The sequence below is a fragment of the Hyposmocoma kahamanoa genome, unplaced genomic scaffold, assembly GCF_003589595.1.
Source record: "Hyposmocoma kahamanoa isolate Upper Pololo Valley unplaced genomic scaffold, ASM358959v1 92, whole genome shotgun sequence".
NCBI classification, from domain to species: Eukaryota; Metazoa; Arthropoda; class Insecta; order Lepidoptera; family Cosmopterigidae; genus Hyposmocoma; species Hyposmocoma kahamanoa.
Genome location: NW_020654748.1, coordinates 14,015,341 through 14,039,720, shown reverse-complemented (window position 1 = coordinate 14,039,720; position 24,380 = coordinate 14,015,341). Strand labels below are relative to the sequence as shown.

General features: G+C 33.8%; 1 protein-coding gene across 1 annotated transcript in view; it reads left to right on the top strand.

Moving 5' to 3' along the window:
- Window positions 1-13,096: 13,096 nt before the first annotated feature.
- The window catches only part of LOC113236454 (elongation of very long chain fatty acids protein AAEL008004-like), a 32,401-nt gene continuing 21,117 nt past the window's right edge, over window positions 13,097-24,380 (top strand). Inside the window, exon 1 of the mRNA XM_026472527.1 lies at window positions 13,097-13,256. The gene's annotated coding sequence lies outside the window, so the exon portion shown is untranslated. The remainder of the gene's footprint in view (window positions 13,257-24,380) is intronic.

Below are 24,380 nucleotides of genomic sequence, written 5' to 3'. Positions count from 1 at the left end.
GAGAATTTGGACACAAGTTGGTGGATCATATTTTGAATATTTCAAAAATAATTGCAAATATCGTAAACAGCAATTTTGTCTCTTTTTTTAAATTATTGTAAAATTATCATGGTGTTTCCTTAAATTAAGATACTATATCATTTAAACGGAATTTAACCTCATAAGACTTTCGATCGGCGTCATAAAAACACAAATTTTTTTCACATCTTATCGCCTCGTTTCTCAGATGAAGCAAGCAACTTTTTAAAGATCTTTGAATGCTTACCTTTGAAAATAAAATAATGTCTTCATAAAGCATAATATCCTATCTACAATATTTAAAGTACTTTTCCTCTGTGTCCGTTTGTATATTTAAAATGAAAACGTATTGCTTTGTACACATTACATTATGTGCAATGTGTTAAAATTAAAAACTCTTGTATTGTATGTATTGTCCCAAACATAACCCGGTACCCGATTCAGTTAGATTATACTGCAATAATGATGATATTTGTTATTCTGCTAAAATCTAGCTGTAATGGCAGTTGAGTCTCTATAGAGTGTCAGTGGAGTAGCTGTGATGGCACTCATGCATTTAATCACTAACTATGGATGTAGCCTTAGTAAAACTACCATGGAAATTACTATGCATAATGTATCTTAATTTTTGTCTCGTTTATTCAGCAATTTAGTCTTCAAATTAAATGTATTGTCTTATGTCAAATAATTAGTAAACTACGCCCAGCGAGTATATAACCAGAAATAGAGACGAAATGTCATTTAATTTGTTTGAAAATTTCTGCCAAATCATTACGGTGACAACTGCGCTCCGATTAGCCACCCCGAATTCGAAACAATTGTCGCCAATTGTTTCACTTCAAATCGACCAGTTTAACTTGTACTTTGCTATAATGGACGAAAATTGAAAAAATACTATATATATTATATTTAATATTTAATTACCCATACGTGATTCCGTATGTTTTATAATTAGACGTTTTGCTGTTTTTCCCACACCACCGAATGGAACAGCCCCCCATTGTTAAATATATTATGTATATATTACAATAAATACAGAATATTTTTGGAATATACGGAGACGTACACACAGGTCAGTTGTTGGCGCTGTACTATTTCAGCTTTCTAATTTGTGATTTCCGCACAAACGTTGATATTTAAAAGTGATATAAGGCTCATTTGCCTAATGAGTTTCCAGGGATGGATGGCCATCATTTCGTCTTTATTTCTGGATATATACTCGATGACTACGCCATTCGACTCGCCGTTGAAGAGTAGAATACCAAAAAATTGACATTTGAATAGAAACTCGATGGCTAGCCACTGCCAAGCCACTACCCTTAACTTTTAACAAAATACCAAACCTACAAAATCGTGCTGAGATGATTTAAAATTAGCAGACTTGGGTCGAGGGTTTTATAGCATGAAAGTTAATACAAAAAATTTGCAGTCAACTGTCAAAGTGAGTGGAACCTTGAGCAACGTAAAACAGCTACATTAACAACTGCTTATTTTAAACAATCTTCTATGGAATATTTCGTCCGGTGGGTGTAATTATAAGTCAGCTTTGGCTGGTAAATTTATAACTAATGCTACAAAATTATATATAGAACGTGATGTAAATAACACATAATTGTACCTACGGAAAATCAGTTCTTATTTTAGCGACCTCGTAACCTAACAATCTGCGAGCTAAAAATCTAGTAATAAAACAGGAATAAATTCTTATTTGAGTAATTAAAACAGGTTTCTCGCGGTTAAACTGATATTGTTTTTTTTTCTACTATAATTATCCTTATCCACCATCTTCCGTGCAACCTGCTACTTCTAAGTAAATGTGCGTGATTGTATCAGTGAGGGTACTAACTCAAGTCTTGTAGATATGTTGCATTTAGACAAATATGTTATTACTATTTCTAGAATCGCGTCAGTCGAGCTTTAGTTGCAGTCACAGATATTGAAAAGGTGCAGGGTTTTCTATCACAATGGATGACGATCAAATCGGAGATTTTATGGACAGTATTTAATTATACCCTACGATCTGGATAGCGATTCTGACAGTTATTCTAATCAACTGGATTTATTTCAAATTTTAAACCAAATTTGCGATTGAATAATAGTATTTGTACAGTCTGTGTCCCTAGTAAAATAAGTAAAAGTACCTAATGCTTCTCTCATTTTGGAAGCGCGCGTGACACATAACAATCGCGCGTCTGGACGCGCCCTAAGCCAATGCGAATAACTTAACTTTTAACCCGACTTAACAATAAAAGTAGAGGACTTAACTTCCTAAGCATTTTTAAACTTTTATTGAATTGATATTCAATTATTTATTTGTGAAATTACTCCACTAGTTTGTTATAATTACACTTAGAAAAAAATCCTTCGATCCAGCCGGATTCGAACCGACGTCTTCTGGAAAACCGTGCTAAACGCTATATATATTTTATAATTTATATTCGTCCATCTGCAAAAGTGGACTCCTAAAAAGGTCTCGTTTGGTTATTACCAAATCCTTGACTGAAATATTCCTCAATTACAGTAGATTCAACGCACTACAACGCATCAAATCAACCCAGAGAACACGAGCCATTCATTGCGAAGTATAATATCCACAGCCAACAGCCGCACTCGTATACCGTCGACAAAAGAAGATGTTCATGAAAGTTACAAGGAGAGGCAAAGTAGCCCCGCACTCACTGACATCTGAAAGATCTTTAAACGCATGAGTTGCCCCTAAAATTTACGAATACGGCTTTTTTTATGATACCAAGTGCAGGAACGAACAAGTCGTAAGCCTGGTGGTATGCGACACGTCTGTGCGTAACACTTGCTGTGCCACTCAGAGCTTTAAATTACAAAGATTTGAGGGGTATTGGCACTGCGCCGGTCTCTCTGAGACATAAGTTGACAAGTCCGATGTGCCTGTAATTTCACCAGCACGCATTAGAACCGGAGCGCAGTAATTCCTGCTTGAACATAAGGTGACAGTATTTTCCTGGACGAACTCTTTCACAAGGAGCTCTACTATTACTAAATATAACTGTATTTTGGACGGCAGTATTACCTATACGTACGCACAAGAGACGTATGAACAATTGAACATTTTACTACATATAATTCAAATAATGGCAAAAACAAAAAAAATCATTGTATATGTAATAACTACACATCATTTAACTTGCTGCAAGCAATCAAAGTAAATAAGATAATTTTCTGTAAGCTTGTTGAAGTATTTCTTGTTATTTAGTACCTATTCAACTACATTTTACAGATTTTATCTACTCACTGTATGCTCTAACATTTCGCACATTGGCTATAGATTTATATTTACATAATCACTTTAACGCTCATTCGACCAAATAATATTAGTTTTTTTTGAAGTTTGGTAATTTTCCGAAAATTTTCAAATCGTGGAAAATTTCAGGAAAAAATTAAGAAAAATTGGATAAATATAATTAATAGACTCCTATCATGTTCTACATTTGGATATCTTTTTTGTTTAGCAGGAATAATAAAATAAAACTGTATAAACATTGCTAAATGTAATTTTTCCAAACCCTCGCCTGAGAGGAGATCCATGCCCAGCAGTGGGACGTATAAATGAGTAGATGATATAACTTTCTAAATCTTACTTGGCTTATCACAAATTCTCGTAATAGATTTCAGTATCTTCAACTTTTGACAGGTGCCACTGTCAAATGTGGAAAAATATTCAGAAAAATATTTTTCTTCAAAGTATGAGATTTTTCAAAATGGTAATTTCTCCATGACCCAACACTAGTTCTACACATACCTAATATTGAATAATTGCTCATAAGTTAATAAAAAGTCTAATCTTAAAAACTAAGATCTCGGTACCCAAGTATTTATTATTCAAATCTTGTCGCGCAAATATATGTAACACAGAGCTATTTACAATTCTTAAACTGAATTGGGTAACTAAGATTATAATTCGAACAAAAACGCCGCATTCATCTTCAGGGATGGTCAGGGGGAAAGTATTTTTCCCGAAATCTTCACTCACAGTAATGTTACAAAGCCGGGCGGATATTGCGGGGTTAATTGACTGGAAACTGTAACCAAAATAAGGAGCCAAGAGAAATATTTAAAATTATAATATATTGCTCATTGTCACGGTCAAGTGGGTTTCTAGATAATAACCAAAACACCGCAAGATACTATGTTATGTATTCCGGGATGACATAGTCTAACTATATCAGATAGTCGTAATCAACTAATTAAACTTGTTTGTGGCAGGGGTTAAAAAACTTCAGACAGCAAGTCAAGTTCGGTCACGATAAGTTTAAATTTTATTTATGCACAAAGAATTCGTAACCTCTGTTTCTCTTTTGTATTATCAATTGTAATAGCGTTAATTTTTTATTCACAATTCCCATGTCATATTTAAATTTGTGTTTAAGTTTTTCTTATTTTAAACAATGACAAGTATCTGACAGGATGACGTTGAAATTTAATCATATGTATGTCTTTGATAGTTGCTTTTACCGACACCACCTACAATAAACGATCTTTTGATGTATATAATTTTTATTTTAGTTTATTTTTATTTTACTTATTTGGGAAACATACAGAACATAATACAATTCATTTTCAACACATAATAATATGAAAGAAGCACTTGCCAAAACAGTTTCCACTAATGTTTAAAATAAGTTACGTTGGATTGACAAATTTGTACGTACATAGTAACCAGGCAACAACTAACATAATAATTACCATTAAGCAACAAATTTATAAATCACTTTTACTTATAATTTAAATTTATTAAATTTCATGATGTTCAACTATCATGATATTCAATTATGTTGTGTGAAATTATTCCACTAGTTTGTTGTAAGTATTAATGCAAACATCAAATATTAAGACAAATTTTTTCGATCAATTAATAATTATGTTAATAAAAGCTTCCTAATTTCAGGTTTGAACTGGAATTGGCTTATTGTCAAATTTATTAATTTCTTGATATTCGTTATTAAATTGGGTACAAGCCCGTGCTAGGAACCTATTTTTAGAATAATTATGAGGATTTCCCTAAATATTTAAGACAACGAATATAACAGTCCTATTGTCTAAGCAGCTTACTTTTATTACTGCAAATATACAAATAACAGTTGTGATGCAAAAACGAGCGATTCGTTCTGTGTACCGTTTGGGTTCTCGGGTTTCTCTCAGAGAAAAATTTAAAGAAAAAAAGTTTTACTGTGGCATCACAGTACATTTACACAAATATTTTGTATTTCATGAGAAAGAAGATATCCATAATATTAACCTTAAAGAACTTACTTACGTGGAACTTACCACGATTTCGTTTAACTAAGGTAAACGATTCTTTTATAGGGAACTGGATACGTTTTTACAATAAGATAGAGAAGAGAAGAATATATTAAGATTATCATTTCCTAAGTTTAAAACTTACATGAAAAGTATTTTAATTGAAAAGTCATATTACAATATTTAAGAGTCTGTGTTAAATAAAGAAGTGTGGAAAGACTACAAGAGTCTAGATTCCACACAGCTATGATTCAAAGTGTATTCCATAGCATTTAAGTTTATTTGAAAAGAGCAATTGCCTAGAGTTTCTTGCTCGTTCTTCTCAGGGAGGTCAGCGAAGTGAACGAGTAGTAACTTAAAAAATGACGTTTTCAAGTGTAAAAGTTTTACCTATTGAATAAACGATTCTTTGACTTTGACTTGACATTTTTAAGGTGCAATTCCTAAAAAAAAAATTAAACCCTGACGAAGGGATCACTCACGAGTCTGTCCAATTATTCTTTCATCGGTATCCATTATATTTAAAACAAAATGCTTGAAAAATGCTAGTTCGCGGTAGCCCCGAATGATTTTATAATGACTGAAATCAGATATATTAAAAAACACGTAGTTTGGTAGCGGTGACGTCGGTAACAAGTTAGGTACATAGCTTTTGAAAATTCTCCATCGACAAATAATTATCAAGTACTGATGCCGTGTTTATACAGGGTCGACTACCGCTTTCGACAGACTACTTCACTTTACTGAAGGAGGTGCAGTTGAATCGCTGTTTACACGGAGTCGACTGCCGCCTTCGCCGAAATCACTAAATTAATCGTAAATACAAGTTATGTACTTCCCGTCCCCCAGCACGTTGACACTTTTTTGGTCGGCTGACGCTTGCCGAAGGCGATAGAATCTCCTGACAGTGATTACACCTAATCGACTGGGTCGAATTTGACAGCGAACTACGGTTGTCAACGACGTGTTTACACTGGGTAGATTGCCGTCTTCCTAGCGGCTTCCTTGTGTGGCGACCTGTCGACCTAGTGTAGGTAAGCGCGCCATTGGAGATATACTACGGAACACTTTATAGTCTATTTCCACAACACCTGTCTAAGGTTGTTGAACTCAATGTGAGTAACAGAAAATAACTTAATCGACTCAATTATATATCAATCATTTAAATCTGTCATAATGCGTTGAGCGTAAATCCCCAAAATACACGTATATTCTTTGTATTTTAGTCAATAAAGAGAACACAAAATATCATACATTAATAAGTATCAATATGTGATGTCATAGGTAAGTACCTATGGCATCACATAAAATTAAAGTGATACAGAACAAAAAACGCTTTACTGTTCGCTAAACAAAATGTGGATTTACCAAAATGAAGTGATTTTTTTAGGGAGTCAAAAGCCAATTATTACAATAAAACACTACAGCTGTGCGCGTTTGGAGATTAATTCGAAATTAAGTAATTTGCAATAATAACCAAAGATATTTAAGAAGATAGAAAATCCATTAATAAACAAACTTATTAGATATATATACTACTTGATTAATCGTTTACGATAGTTATTACCATACAATGTCCAAGTCATTGTAGCTGAAATTGTTAAAGGATTTTTTTAAATGAACAATTAACACATAAAACATATATAATTGATAACAACATACATAAATTGTAATTAAACAGCCTAACGTGAAAAAACTCGCGCAAAATCTAGCGCCGCTTCACACAGTTAACTTAATGGATAAAGTTCCCATATTTGTATCCACGTTAAAATTGCGAAAAACTCATATCGTATAAGACTAGCTGGTGCCCGCGGTTTCGTCTGCGTAGAACAAGTACTTCGAGTAGCCTACTAAACTGTACTAATTTTCGTAGTTTTATTGGTATATTTATTTAAATTTTCATCTCAGTTTCACCCCCTTTAACATTTATTTTCGTGACAAAAAAGCCTATATTCTTCTCCTAGGTCCCATCTATCTCTTTACCAAAATTCATCAAATTGGTTCAGCGGTTCAGGCGTGAAAACGTAACAGAGAGTAACAAAATTTATAATGTTACTGATTTGGATCAACAATAAATACCTACGCTTCTTGTTGTAGCATCATCTAATATCGAGTTTATTTTATTATTTGAATCAGAATTGCTATTTTTTACGGTCTTTATTCTTGAATTACTTGAATGAGTTTTTGAAAATTATTACATTTGTTGTAAGTTAATAAATAATTTCTTTATAAAAAAATAAAATTATTAAAAAATTAAAAATATAATTTCACCCTTAGAATAATAACGCGTAGAAACCTAGCCCGCACACGCTAAGTGAGGTAAATTGAAGTGCTCCAAAAGGGCGTACACGAGCGGGCGGGCCGTCAGTGCTCAAGGTCAACTTGCACCGCGAACAGCTCCACAATTTTAGCTAAAAATGACGAAATGTGCGGTAAATGAGTGTAAAAATACGTCAGACAAACATAAAATAGATACTAACATCACATTCCACAAGGAAGTAACGCGTTTCAACTTGTATTTTTATGTAAATATTCACTAAAACCGAAAATTAACCTACTACTAAAACTAGCCTACATGAATTTTATTTTTGCCTCACTTGTGACAGTTCATCTGATATGAAACTATCCTTCTATGCGTTATTATTCTAAGATTTCACCTCACTAGCTCGGAAAGGCTTTCTCTTTCAGCTTGGAAATCTGCGCGCAAAAGCATTTTTTGCACGCTAGCGTGGTAAAGGTTTTTGAAATTCGAACTTGACGTTGGACTCAAAAAAAATTACACGTTCAAATAAGCGACTTGTCATACATTACTTATATAAGTAATATAAATCCGTTGGTTGGTTAATTCTTATTATTGTTGACATTAAATTGACAGTGATAACTAATTGTATTTATTAAATTATTTTAATTCGTTGAAGAACTAAAATATTTCAATAATCACTTAATCACACAAAATAAAAGTACAAGCAAGAATAAAAATTGATGAGGTGTAAATTCAGAATGTATCCGAAGATAAACTTTTTCTTTTAATTTAAAAACCTGATGTTTTATAGTTCAATTTTTTTTTTTTCAATTGTGCCACGCTACACTCAGGAATCGATTTTTGAATCTTAGCTTCCTTCGCTTGCTCAGGTTTCAATACAAGCACTCGCGTCAAACATCAATTTAGCAGCCTTGCATAACAAATAACTATTTTCATCTCACTAGCTCGGAAAGGCTTTCTTTCTGCTTGGAAATCTGCGTAGTTCTGCCAGAGTGGAAAAGGCTTTTGAAATTCGAACTTGACGATGACCACAGTCGTATGGTGCATCTAACGTTTTCTTTCGATGGATAAAAAAAGTAATGACACGTTCAACTACGCGATTTGTCCTACATTACTTATGTAATATAAATCCGGTGGTATATTTTATTCTTATTATTGTTGACGTTAAATTGACAATTATACCTAATTGTGTTTATTAAATTATTTTAATTCGTCGAAGAACTAAAATAATTTTAATAATCACTTAATCACTCAAAATAAAAGTACAAGCAAGAACAAAAATTTATGAGGTGTAAATTCAGGACGCATCCGAAGACAAACGTTTTCTTATAAAAAAAAAACTGATGTTTTATAGTTCAACTGTTTTTCTTTCATTTACCTTTTTCTTCGCTATAGTGTGGTGAAAAATTGTTTGTTTCGCTTGCCAGCAAAGTTGTTTCACGTCTCGTGTCTTGAAACCCTCGCTACGCTCAGGAATCTATTTTTCAATTTTTGCTTCCTTCGCTTCCTCAGGTTTCAATACAAGCAGCCGCGTCAAACAACAACTTTGCAGCCTTGCATAACAAATAATTATTTCTTGGTAACTAGAAAACTTTAGATACAGTTTTCCTAATACAAAAAAAAGTAAACAACATAAATCGTTTATTTTTGCAGTGTTAGTTAGTGTTTATGAATAATAACTATCCTTTCATAAAATAGTTACAATTACATATTTCTGAAAAATGGATTCACCTACTACATAATGTAATAATTTGAAACTATTGGTTATTTTATATATTTACCTTAAACATATTTCCAGATTCGTAGCGTATTTCGTTCGTGGACTTTGATTAACAAGTAATGGAAAAATAGTACTCAACACTCGAATAACAAATTTTATTGGTGACCTTTCTATATTTACACTGGCAGATGAATAACGGTTGGCACTATAAATATTTGTTATTGCACCTGTAAACAATGTTTCAAAATAAACTAGAATACTTAACCATTTACAAATACGTACATTCACCTTTGTATTCACAAACTAGTTAAAATCGATCGAGAAAGTACGTTATTTCTATTTTTAAATTTGTTTTGTAATCTAAATTTTAAATTATTTCACATGTCTTTGTAAATGAACTAAACAACTAAATCGCAGACGTTAATTGACGAACAATGTTAACTGGTCGATAATTTTGTACTACAGAAAGACAAAACTTAAATAAAAAAAACAGTAACTAGTACTTCTTTAATCGACTTCTAACAAATATGCAAACTAGTTATATACTTTACCAATAAAATGACGTAAGTCTCTTCTCGCAACCCTGTACGGTCTGTATGTTGTATTCGTATATCCAAGGGAAAAAAGACGTTACCGAAATAGATAATATTTAAAAAAATATATTTTTTTAATTGTAACGCTCTCAGAGCTTTAAATCGATAAAAGGATTTGCCAATGGACATACGGTACTGTAGCAGGCTGCATAGATTGTATTTACAACTGTCTAAATAAATGTAGGTTTGTATTTATAATTAGATAAAATAAAAGAGGATAGTGGTAAAAAGAATATCACAGTTGTTCTAGACGATTTTATGGTTGTAAGCATGCAGTAAATCTTTATATTCCTCGTTTCTTATTAAAAAGTACCTTTCGTAACGCTAAAACCACGGCTATGCTCCCACAGTACCTACTCGCTGATTGTTGCTCAAGGTGCGACAGACTTACAGAAATTGATTGGTACGTCGTGAGGGGAGGCTCCTTTCGTGCACCCCAACGTGTTTATGTAAATACAAGTTAATTACACAATTAGGGATAATATAACTTAAACCTTGTGAAAGTTGATTTATTTACCGATGACTTGATGGTTGCGAAAATCCTCCGGATATGAGCTGGGCAAAAACGGTATTTGCCGGACGTGGACGGACGTGGACGTCTTTCGGCTGATGGATGGTGATGATAATACAATTGTGAACGTGATATAGAAGAAACAAATGTAACTATTGCTGACAACTGTGCTTATGTAGAGCAGTGATTCCCAAAATTATTTCGGTCATGGACCCCTTATCATTACAAAAACTTAATCATGAATTCCCAAATAAATTAAGTATAACAATGTTACAAATCCTACTAAAAATACTGAAACTGTACATGACTAATCACTTAGTAGCTGTACAGGGTAGTAGTCGTAGTAGTAGGTAGTAGTGCCACCTTACCCTATACATTATATGTATATATATTACCGCCAAGCGGTAATGTCAGCATAACTGTGTTTCAATTTTGAAGGTTTAGGGTGCTGGTCAACATACGTCTCAGGGTGACGGGCGCAGTAGTAGTGCACTTCAGACCTTTACGATTTAAAACTCAGAGCAGCACTGCAACTGTTATGGACAGGCGTATAACTTAACATCAGGCTCACGACTTGTTCATCCCCGTCACTAATTATTATAAAAATAAAAGAAAATACCAATCACGCGGGAAGTTTTTGTTAAATGAAAACTTTCGATCTTTTTTGCGGACCCCCTAGAATTCTTGGCACTCCTTTAAAATAGTCTTTACTTACCACAGACGTATCCTAGAGATTCTCAGGGCTCCATATAGACGACTTTGGAAAACTTGAATGTAGAGTTTTTGAGTAATTAGTAACTTAAGACTGATTGACGTCCTACAACTACAAAAGAGCAGAAATAGAGGAACTACTAGAATTTCATAAACCAATGCAACCGTTACTGCCTGTAATAAGCTAAGCAGTGCGCGCAGGTATAAATGGACTTGACTAGTGTACATATTTTTTTCAGTCAACCGTAGTCTTCCTTTTAGAGAAGTGTAAATATCTGTACACGCGTGTTTAAAGTAAGTACGTCTGAGTGAAGCTTGTCCTGTCCTGTTTGTTGCAATATATATATTTTTTTATTTTCTTTTCCACTTTCACTTGATCAAATTTTATATAAATCGTTTCTTGCTTCTGACTAAGTACATTTTCATACGCAACATAAAAAACCCACATTAAATATATCGAAATCTGTCAGTTAAAATGGTATAGTCATTAAGTAATGAACGATATGGGTAAATACGTCACGCGTTGATCGGGAAGCACTTAATAATAATAGTAATATAATGGGCCAGACACCCACATCAATTACTCTGTCTCAAACTAGGGAATCCCCTGTACTATCAGTGCTATAACAACGGAATTCATTCAATTAAAAAAGTTTATTTCCAAATTGATCTTATCGGGAATCGAACCAGGGACATCCTCCCCCAGAGCCCACAGTGCTAACCGTTAGGCCTTCAAGGTCATCAAATATTTTCTTCTATAATAATAATAACAAATAAACAAAAAGTATATAAAGTTCTATGAATTCGTTTGCAGTTATATTCTATTTGTAGGAAATTTAGTAGCAGTAGAGCTCCTTGTGAAAGACTTCGTCCAGGGAAGTATTGCCACCTTACATATTTCTGCCGCCAAACAGAAATGTCAGCATTACTATGTTCTGGTTTTGAAGGGTAACGTACTGGTGAAATTACAGGCACATGAGACTTGTCAACTTAGGTCTCAGAGTGACGGGCGCAGTGGCAGTGCCCTTCAAATTTATGCAATTTAAAGTTCTGAGTGGCAATGCAACTGTTATGGACCGGTGTGTAGCTTACCATAAGGCGCACGACTTGTCCGCCCTGTCACTTGATATTATAAAAAAAACGGAAACGAAGGTTCCTTCTATAGGATATATAAATCTGCTATACGATATCTGCCGTAGCTAACGTGCTACGACGAGATAGTAACATAAGTTTAGGTTAAATCCTTACATTATGTGAGGTGGGTTTTAAGTCAAATTCAAACTAAATATTAGACATAATCTTCTAATGGGGTAGGTAGATAATGTTGACCTCCACTTATTAAGTTTTCGACACAGACACCCCTTGCGCTTCCATCGCAACTGTCCTTCAAGTATTTAGTATACAAATTTTTTCATTCTTTTTACAAATAAATAAAACTGACATCACGACTAACACTAAGAATTGACCAAAAAAGATTTCAATATGTTTCAACAACTTTATGGCCAACAAATTATATTCTAATTATTTTACATTATATTATAAAATCAAAAATTACAAAACGTACAAAACTGATGAAACCTATGTACAGGATCAAGAGCACGTGAAGCTTGACACTTAAAATTTAAATGTTACTCTCTATGCCGGTTACGATAACACCAGTATCAAGATAACGTACTCTTGGATGTATCTACACACATATTAAGTACTTAAATTGCCGCAGATCTTCAAACATATCGTTTGAAAAACATATATTTAGAAACCAATAATAATCCGTAGCGATACGAAACAATACTTCAGATGACGCGTTTGGTGATTGCGGTGTTTAGTCAAATCGTTAATTTGGAAAAATAGTCAATAATCAGGTTATAGACGCACGCCGGGTGCTTAAAGTTTTGAGTAGATCAGAAGTCAAGTTGAAGGCGCGTGAGTAGCGATGTTGATATAAGCGCGGCGTGGAAGCGCGCGCGGTCAGTGTTCATTGTAACTGTAGCACGAGTGCAGGCGCCCTGTCCTCGCTTTCGCGACTCTCGCTTGCACGTAATTCTTACGCTCCACCTTGCGAAACGTAATAAAGTGGACCTCGTCCACAAACCAAAAGTGCCTATGTACTTGGACTGAAGAACCTAGCTCCCGGAAGGATCTCCGGCAACGCACAGCGATTACCAGGTATTTTTTTATACCTAGCTGCTCGTTAGTATATAATTTGATGTGATGATGAGAACCAAAGATTAAAACTTCACTCTTACAACTTGCTTCAACCGCAGAAACTGTCGTAATTGCGGGTTGTGGAAAATTAACTAAGCTCTTAGTTATTTAATCTTACGATCTGCTTAGTTACTGTCAAATTGCAATTTACTTACTAGAAACAATGAAGGCAATAAAAAGTATTATTCGTTCCGCTCCCTGAGATCTGTACAGTTACTAGAGTTAATGTAACAACATAATAATTAAACATGTGTTGGTCATGGTGGTCCTTATGTAATTATTATATTACATCCTTATACAACTAAGATTTGAAATGTGTTAATTAACACTTAGTCTTCAATTAATACTGCCAAACATTGTGTTTGTAATGGGCTGAGTGTAGAAGCAGTCATCGATGTGCGTGAGACAATGGGCAGTCTATGCACCGGTACCTGCCGACCTCGACGAGTGGTCCAATATTTCAGAGGCGCTAATGAGCGACATGCCCGTGATGCGATGAGAGAAGCGCAAAGGTCAAATGATGCAAAGATCAAACGGAGTCAATCTAAAGGCCATGATATTTGTATAATATTTGAAAAAATGGAAATGCTTTTGAAACACAAAATAATGTTTGTAATACCTTCGTCATACAAATATTTGCATTTAGTCTTCCAAATGGTAAGGTAATATGTCAACATTAGCATGACATCCTGCAATTGAATTTTCAAGTGCTGGCCACATTGTACTGTGAAACATGGTAATGACAACATTAAGTACGATGTGAGCTGCAGAGAACTTGAGCGAACGCAACAGTGTACTAAGAAAGGAGCTTGGTTTTGAAGCCAAGGATGTACCAAGGCGTTCTGCAGGTGTTTGTATTCCCTGCGCGTCCGCGCAAAGCGGTGGGCGCGTGACGTAAGGTCACTTTGGTTGGCCACTGACATGTCATGAGATTAACATGCCCCACTCCCGTCACTACTCACCCAGCGTCTCAATCAGTCAGTATTGTTTGTATAAGGATTTTTTATACTGATTTTTGTATTTTCACGACCACTTCACATAAATAATAACTACCTGATTTCTTAGAAAACGATGATATTAGTACACGAAATCTTTTAACACAAAGGTACATTTAAAAATTGCCTACTTACTTACTTTCCTTCTACTTTGTTATGTCCGAAATGATTCGTGATATGATTTTACTATGTACTCCATTGTGAAATGCAAATAAAGGGTATTACAATACTTACAAAACACCGGTATTCGAAGTTGCGAACTTTCGAACTCGTAATTCTCCACCTTAAAATTAACGTCTAGAATGCATATACAAATTCGCCGATATTACATTTATTTCATAAAAGACAGCGTATCGTCTTCATCTCCAGACATTTTATCAGCGGTATAATCTATTACGAAACAATTGTTAAAATTATCAGTAACTTCGTGCCTACACAATAATACAATTTGATAACGAGTGTGGTGGTCAAAGTCAATAAGATACAAGTATTCATAGTTTAAAAATATCGATTAGGACATCATAGAAAAATACTGTAATAACAAACAGTTATGAAACAAAAATAATAGCGTTAAGATACTACCATTGGATGTGGTAGAAGGTCCGCAAAACGAGTTTTACTAAAATAGCAATAGTTAACTGAACTTTAATCAGACCAGCTGACCACAACACTACCACAGTCGGCTTTTTCCATTCACGTAACATAACATACGAAATCGTCTCATATTAGCCAATCTCATATTTATAATACTTTGCAGAACCACCGATACCTATTGTACATTGAATCGTACATTCAATCAATTTGTTTATTTTAATTAAAGTTTCAATAGACGAACGATTTTCTCGTAAGATTTTTTTTTTAATTTTATAATTTGATGTTATTTAATTAATCAAGAATTTCTCTCCAAACATTTATCGACTACAACAATTTAAACAATCTTTACTTGCATTGTTTCTGTTTTTAATTGTCGAGCATTAGCGTTACGAATTTCAGTGTAATCTTTTATTCTCTCTGAAATACGCCTTGATTCTATATTGCATACATTATATAGGTCAAAGTTACCTGATTTAAAAGAACAAATAAATAAAAAATAAAAAGGCCGTTCATTTGTTTTTCTACAATTATCAATGGTTTATAAGTATTTATGACATGTTGATTTATTGCAGTAATAATTATATCAATACATACTCATAGTTATACTTACTATATGTAGAACTTGTCGTAGTCCTCTTAATGTAAGTGATTTATTCACTGGGAATATATGCACTGGGAAACTTTTCTACATTGTATGTATTAAACAATTCGCACTTAATTGGCATGGCTAATTTTAGAGAGATAATTATGTTGTTTTTACATCCGCAAACCATTCGTTAGGTTTGCATTTACTGGTTAATCACACTTTTGTAGTCATTTATACAATATAAAAGGACGAGGTTTTTTCCTCACTTTTTGTAGCGCTTCCATAATAGCAATTTTTTACGTTTTCGAGTATAATAATTCTAAGATGTGATTAAAAATAGAATGAACGTAGCGGCAAGCTACCCAAGTGCAAACAAGAAGTGTAAAGATTATGTTGCGTTAGACCACGGTTTTTCTTAGACTTTGTGCGATTACATAGATGGAGTGGGTATGTTACTGTAAAGCAAGTCCTCGCTAGATGTACAAAAGATTATAATATGAAAGCAATCACCTATTCGAAGAAATTCACACCACACGAAACAGCGTTTTATGTCAATACTCAAAATGTTTACATATTCTTTTTTTTAACTGGAAAATTATAATACCTTTATTATAATTTTCGAACCAAGGTGATTATACTCGCTGTCCTTCGTTGATGTCTTTTGTACGAAACATACGTCCGGGATTCGTGAACTATTTATTACTTCTGATTCTAAGAATTTTTAAATGTACCTACACTAAGTATGAGAATACTGTGTATACCTGTCGTGTATCGTACAAAGCCTATAAGAAATACGTAGAACAATCAGTACTGATTGACAAACACAATTTATGAATATGCCTTTGTCGGTACAATAGTTATACAAATCTAGGAAGTTGTTCGGTCTCCCGAAACGGTAATTTGGTCATACATTAAATAAATTAAACCTTGTACATTACGTATACTTTTATTTATGCTATGCTGAGCAACAAGCATCAAAATAATACTTTAGATTTTCCTAATGAATGAGCATTTTTTTGTAATTCACATGGCACTATAATTGGCAGCTGGAGTTAGTAATGAGTCTACTGAGGACCTTGTCGCAAGGATAGGCATTAGATGGTGTGTAGAGCGAGGGATCACGTCCTTAGCGGCCTCGCTAGAGCGTCTTGCGCCTGCAAATGTTTATATTTGAACCAGCGAGGTTCGCGGGCCGCGGTCGTCGCGCCGTAGACCGCACGCCCGCGCGATTAGTTGCAAAATGATCGCGCCCGAATTGAGTTCAGGGTCGAGCGTGCTGCCTCCGGGTGTTGAGCAACACATCGCGCCACCATTTTCCTGACAATAAACACCGAACTTACCTTCATATACTCCTCATCTCAATCGTATCGATATCATGAACGATAATCGAAAAAACCAATCAATCTCAGTAGATCCATTCTCCTAATAACCCATAACACAAATTTGTATTGGCGAAGCTTCTACTATTATAATTTGTATTATTATGGGGGTTGAGTCCAGCCCAATTATGTTACCATTATATTCATAATCTTTTGTGTTCTTACTCAACTGAGTAATTACAATCGATAATTACAACGTATATTCACGTTCTAATTAACAAGTAAAAATTAATAGAAATTTCACATATTTTCAAAACTTAATTATGACTGCTGGGCACTAACTTAACCATCTAAAACTCAAGGTCGAGTACTTTAATGGTCCGTGAATAATTATTTACAATTTTATGCTGAACAGGACCCTGTTGCAATAGATAATGGCAAAATGTACTATAGTAACCAGTAACGCGCTGAGATTTGATGCACTCGTGTGTCACTTTCTGGGAACTACTATTCTAAGAAAAGCTTTTCCACTGTAGCTATAAAATATGTGTAATTTTGGTCACATATCAAGCAAGCTCAAGGCCTTGTATTAAATTATACAAGAGGTGTTAATCTTTTGATTGACACCAATAATATAAAATAATGAAGATACGAAAGTTATTTATATTACATCTGTTTTCAATCAAATATTCAATTTATGTTATACCGGAAAAAGATTATCAAAGTAGGTTTTTTTTTTCATAAACGTAACATTTAGTAACACTACCAAGTACTATAAACCTTATCTACAATAGGGTAGATACGGTACTATGAACTTTAATAAACATAGTAACAAATGTGAATAAACAAAAATAGTCTTGCGTGACAATATTAACGCCACATACGTAATCCTGAGGATGGACTATTGTACCTGTATCGCGAATAAATACGGCAAATAATTACGAGCGCCCGTTCAATCATAATCATAATCATACTTGAAATCGTCATATTGATTAAACTCTACTGCGCATTCGTAAGGAAAAATAAGCGAGAAGTTGCTCATTGTGAATATACATTTGAAAACATTTTCTTTTTTCATTTCATTTACAATATTTATTTCAAACATCTTTGATCGAGAATACCTACAAGAGCTAAACGGGTTACTACCATGGATTATTGACATCCACAATTTTTGTTTCACTGTGGTTTTAAACCTCGTAAATGGATAATTTTTAATACCAAGCGGAATCTTTATAGAAGCGTATATATTGCCTCTTAAGTGAATTTGTGACTTTGCAAAGACTCATCTGTGCCTTAGTGTACAATACACAATTATTCATACAGGTTAGTAAGAAACGAAAAAGTAAAATGTAATAAAGTAAAATTAATTGGCCCGAGGCAAAACGGATGTCAGTGTGCAGAACACACAATTTTGTATCACCGACGTCTGCAATACCATTGATAAAAAGTACCGGAATAACCACCTCCTTATCTAGTTAACAAATATTCTTCATAATATACGAACGAAACGGTTTAACACTCGTAACGTAAGAAGGTGCACGAACAAATTGATAAAATATAGCATGAATGTAATATGAAACAATTAAAGTTAAATATACGTACGTAAAAAATATGTGATACTAAAATATTACGAGTATGTTTCAAATAAAATGTACTCTTGCTTTACAAAAGCCTAGAAAATTACATGTTCCATCTTGCCAACCTCGATTAAAACTGTAATAGGAATTGAGTAATTCAAGTTATAAGAAAAACTGTAGATGACTTGTTTGAGTCATCCAAGACTGTCTGTCACAATACGAGTAAATTGATCTACTCTTAAGAAATCCTTCGGAGTACAAGGGAACTCGTCATTAACTAAACACGAATACTCAAAGAAAAATGATTGCATTATGTTCTACTCTCTGCGCCTACAGTAGAGACAAGTAAGTAACAAGTGTAGTAATTTTTACATCACTCGTTATAACCAGTAATATAATGGTATCATTTTAAAATCTTAAATCTGTTTCATTATGAAACAACGGCCTATGTAACGTACACGTTACACTTAGTGGAAAACTGAAATATAACACAAAATCCTCGCCTACATAAGATATTAACATAATTTCACACCTTTTTCGTACAAAAATATAATATCGAGAAATCATACTATACCGTTCTACAACTGAAGACAACATTAATCAACGTTGAGTTGTCGTCATGTAATTTTTTAGGTTACTCTTTACATATACCAATACAGTCTATAATACGAGTAAATATTTAGCGTTTTAAAGATATATGTATTTGTTCGTTGACATACCCCATCCTATACCAAACATCGAGTTAACCAATTTACAGAGCAACTAGCGACAGCACTGGATAAAATTTCATTGAAAGTTATTTTCATTTACAAAAAAGAATCTTTGTCGTCGGTTTGCGTGTAGGCATGCGTCGCCAGTGTCAATGCCGAGTATGGTCTCTACATGTATTACGTGATCACTGCATACATATATGTATGTTCTACATGTATGGATTAACAGACATCGGCAAATTTAGACAGGGGTCATGTAGTCGCGTTACCGATTACAGTCAATACAAAATATACCTGTTCTTGTAGCACCGACCACTTTTAATTCCATATTGCTAAGTTATTTACTTTATACAACTTAGATTAACAGTACCAATAACCTTCACTGGTTCGTCCGAAAGACTATATTTGTTTTATTTATTTATATAGAGGCTATTGAACTTCCCTCACAGGTAAGTTCCTTTTAATAGTTAATTATAAATGTTAAAGGTTGAGCCAATCACTTCCTGAAAGTAAACTACAGAATTTCAACAGCAGAGCTTCGGGCAGCGAATGTCTCTATGTAGTAACCAGCAGCTATCAGAAATTTCTTTTCAGAGTTATTGAGTACATCCGTATCATTAGTCTATTTAGGAATTGAGCAAGGCCAGGGTCTTGTAGTAAGGTCAGTCCATGGTCTGTCTAAGCCTTCGGGGCAGTCTCGCACTGCCTGAAATTCGAGCAGTGCGGGCACGGTTTTCTGACAATTGAAATACTTAAATTCCGAGTATGTTTCTATTTGGAATGTCATACTCATACTTATAAGAATAATTCTTTTATTTGTTATTAACTCTTTTAAAAAAGGTATTCTGTCTATCGATTCCTCTAAAAAAAGGATGAAACATTGTTAATTTTTATCAGAAATATAGAGAAAGCCGAATATAACCTAAGAAGCGGCCCTGAATGAAACCACATGAGTAAAGAAATAACTAAATAATTACAATAAGTGTGACGTAGCTGTCATAATCAAGAAACTAACTGATATTGGCGACGATCACCATATTATTTTTATAAAACTGACACTGGCCCAAGTCATTTATAATGATCGCCATAAGGAAAAAGAGTAATAACTAAAATTAATGTAACCAAATTGATTACCTACAGACTTCTCAACGTCTCAATTTTCATAGTCATGTCCGTGTACATAATTTGTTTTTTAGATTGTCATTATTTTATTTAAAATCAACCGCGGTAACTCAGTATTATTTATTTATTTTATTTTATTTATTTATTTTAAACACTAAGAATATTACAAAAATATATATACATCACACCCTTAAACCTACATTGGTTTGTCCGGATGCTGCACGTTCTCCTTAATTACATCTTAATATTACATTCTTATATTTAATAAGCTAACAAAAGATTACAAATCTCGATTAGAAATTACATGTTTCATTGTTATACTACTACATTTATTTATTTATTTATTTATTACTACATATTTATTTACAGAAAGTTTCTAATAAATGCCAGTAGCGAAATGGTGACATTATTTCATTTAATTGTTGTTTAATTTTACAACCAATTACATTAAAATCAACTTAGGAATTTGCCATGACTGAACGTTGAAATTAGCGTGATCGTCTTTCTAAAACCAGTATAATTCAACAAGTTTTTATAACGCAAAGAAATTATTTTCACACCTAGCACATAAATATGATTTGACAAACAACCTAAAACATGAGTCATTCGTCATTCTAAGTGGTCTTGAAGCAGTCTTAAGTTCAGGGTCAAGATCGGTTTCTTCAAAAACGGATTGTAGTGTATCGATTTTTCTATTTTGTTTTGTAATTTAATTAATTTGGCATTCATTACATTTATACAGTTTATGTGATTTATGCCATTATTTCTTCAGGCGGATAGGTGGATTAGTGAACCCTCTGAAACGGTGACAAAAAAACCTCAAAGAGGTTATTTAAACTTACTTTATTCAAATAAAAAATCACAAGAACCCGTAATAATCACTTTCAGTGAAATCAAACAAGTTTCAACCAATAAAAACTTAAATAAAAACTGAAAACCCCAGGCACAATAGAGGGAGCTCATTTATAATAATAATGTAACCTGTCAAAAATAATAACAATGTTTATTAACTTTACCATATGTTATTATTTTTTGATCCTGAAAGGTGTCGGGGGATCGCTAAATAAACAAGATAGGGATATTAGTGCCACAGGATTTACATAGTGTAACAAATGTCAACCCGATTGGACGAGTGGAAATAAAATAAATATCAACCATATGGCTAAGTTCACTGCACTAACTGAGAAAAGCTGGCTGATGATCTTTAAATGTGTGAACAGATATTTATCATAGTAAGAACCATCCCGATTAAGCTATGACTTGGATGCCTTTCAGATCAGTCTATCCATTTGGGAACTACGATGCCGAAAACGTACAAAAAAATCTCCTTCTTTTTGCGTAAGGAGTAAAAAAACATTCTCACAAATAGGTACATATTTCGGTATTAAAATGTGACATCATCAATATTCGAAATCACATAGAAAAAAAATATTCCAACTACACTCAAAACAAGTCTTGGATGTTCTTAGTAAAATAATAGGGTAAATAATATTAACAAACATCGATAAAATGACAACATACGCTTTCGAAAATATTTTGATTACTTTAACTGGACGATAATAGGAAGAACCTTGACAGGCCAGTCACCTTTTAGTTCACGCTTTGACATTTACAGTAAAGAACCGGCTACTGCTAGATCAGTAAAGTTAAAAAAATTAAATATGAGTTGTGTCAACGATTTTGATTAATTAATTAAATGACGAACAAACAGGTGAAGCTCGACATCTTATCACTTCTGTGTGTGAAACATGAAATATTTCCTTAATACTGTCATGTGATATGATATCGTAACACCTATTACTGATACGAGCACGAGAGTTTTATGTACACAACATAGATTGGATGCTTTTTTGCATATTCGATTTTTCGATGACGTTCGATGACGAACAAACCGCCATCACTCTATTTCACTTATTACAATTTTGCCCTTACACGAAATATGATTGCTGTAATACACGACCACTTTATGAAGACACGAGGAAAACATTATTAGGTAAAGCAACCAAATAATACCTCGTACAATAGTTACGTACTCAGTAAACGGGCTTCACTAACAAGTATAGTGGGCATCATCTAAATATGTACAATATGTCAAAACGGTTTGATGTAAATTGTATTTTACATAGGATTAAAATTTCGTAGTTATTCAGTAGAGCTCCTTGAGAAAGAGCTCGTTGAGGGAAGTACTGCCACCTTACCTATTTCTGCCGCCAACCGGTAATGTGTGCATTATTGTCATTGATTGTAAGTCAATGATTATTGCCATTATTGCGTTCCGATTTTGAAGGATAAGGGTGCTGATGGAATTTCAGTCACCTGGGATTTGTTAGTTTATGTCTCAGGGTGACGGAAGCATGGCAGTGCCCCTGAAATCTTTGCAATTGAAAGCTCTGAGTGGCACCGGAACAGGCGTGTCGCTTACCACCATGCGCACAATTTGTTAGACCCGGTACTTGGTGTCATAAAAAAGTTCCATAGTTTTTTTCTTCTTATTTTCTCTATATTTTGGAACGGTTAAAGGATCCACAATCATGGGTTGAGTAGTAGTAGTAAAATTTTCAGCCTTGAGGACAGGATAAGGCACTAGAGCCAAAACGCCAAATCACAGATTTTCATTAACATAACGAAGGACTAAATCCACACGTGAAAGTGAACATTCTTTTTACTTTTTTTATTGCTGTTGTATGCAATAAGCATCGGATTCCAAGCATTGGATGAAACACTTCGTGATCTCGATGATTCCTCATATCAAACGTTACTTAGTATTCTGAAATATCAGAAAAATCGTACAGTAGAAGAAATCTTAAAATTTGCATTTTAAAAAAGCGACAGGTTACATAGCTTAATGTCACAGTCAGTTCACTGATTCTTTTAAAATAGGATGGAGAGTACGTGCTTTTACAATCGCATGCGTATATTATTAGTACAAAACATTAAGATCTCTGACATAAATTAAATATTCATAAAAAAATATTGAAAACAATTTACATACTGTTTGTTTGTATATTGTTATTCACAACTCTATTTTCTTCTACGTTATTTCCCAAAACAACGTAAGCTTACTGATCAAGTGCTTAACAATGGTCACGAACCGCCACACAATTTTTTCTTAACTTTTTTCTCCTTATTATAATCGTAAGCGATCGGAATTCAAAAATCGTCACGATGTTTTCATTAATATCTTTACCAAGTATTGCTGCTGCTTAGAAAATAGAGGTTAGAAGGCATTTATTTTATGACCAACGTTATCCACTGTAAAGAAACATTAAAAATAATGAGATTCAATTAACCACTTAATGTTTATTACTGTTTATGTAAGCAAAAATCGACTGACAACGTTCGAAGTATAGTGATATTAGCGATAGCTCGGAATTGCATACCTAGATTACAATGTACCGTTCGAATAAAAATCACAAATACAACCATATACTCTTCTATAAACACAGAAATACCACTACAAACAATACCGAGCTCTCGCTAATGTCACTGTATTTTAGAGCAGCCCTTGTAGCAACAGGATTGTTGTGCATTTACTCTGTCTTCCCGTTGCATCCGCTAAAAACCGACAACACACGTTCCACATTATGTTAATTTTTAAATTTTCGATGCACTTCAGTTACCCGTAAAATTCATAAAGTTGCAACCTTTGTTTACGGTTGCTTTCCTTATCGCGTCCATCATAAAAGTATACACATTTATATCATTCCTCATAGTGCCACGAGGGTGAACGGCCTATATTACAGTCATTTCTTTAGTTTTCCTTATTTGTAAATGTTGGTAAATGTCAGCAATACTAGACGTCGCATCGTAATACGGTAAATAAGAAAATTGAAAATAGCACTTTACGTTTACATCGCTTTGGGTGGTTTCAATCTGTTTTGTCGGAGTCAACATGTAGCACCGCCATAGATTTACTAAATATACTAAATATATGAGCACCGCGAAGATTTTGTATACATGTTTGGTTAAGTAGTATTTTGATGTATCTGTCTGGATTCTAATAAGTGTTTTATTGAGGTATTGTTTTTCTAATGGGGCTGACATGTTCAATAACGGGGACAGTCCCTAAATAAATAAAGAATTAAAAAAAACTTATAAAAAGACTCCTTCCTGTCAAAACTTTTCGTGGAATCATAATATTAGGGGTTAAAGTATGAAATTGCCGTTTTATTGCAATAGGTT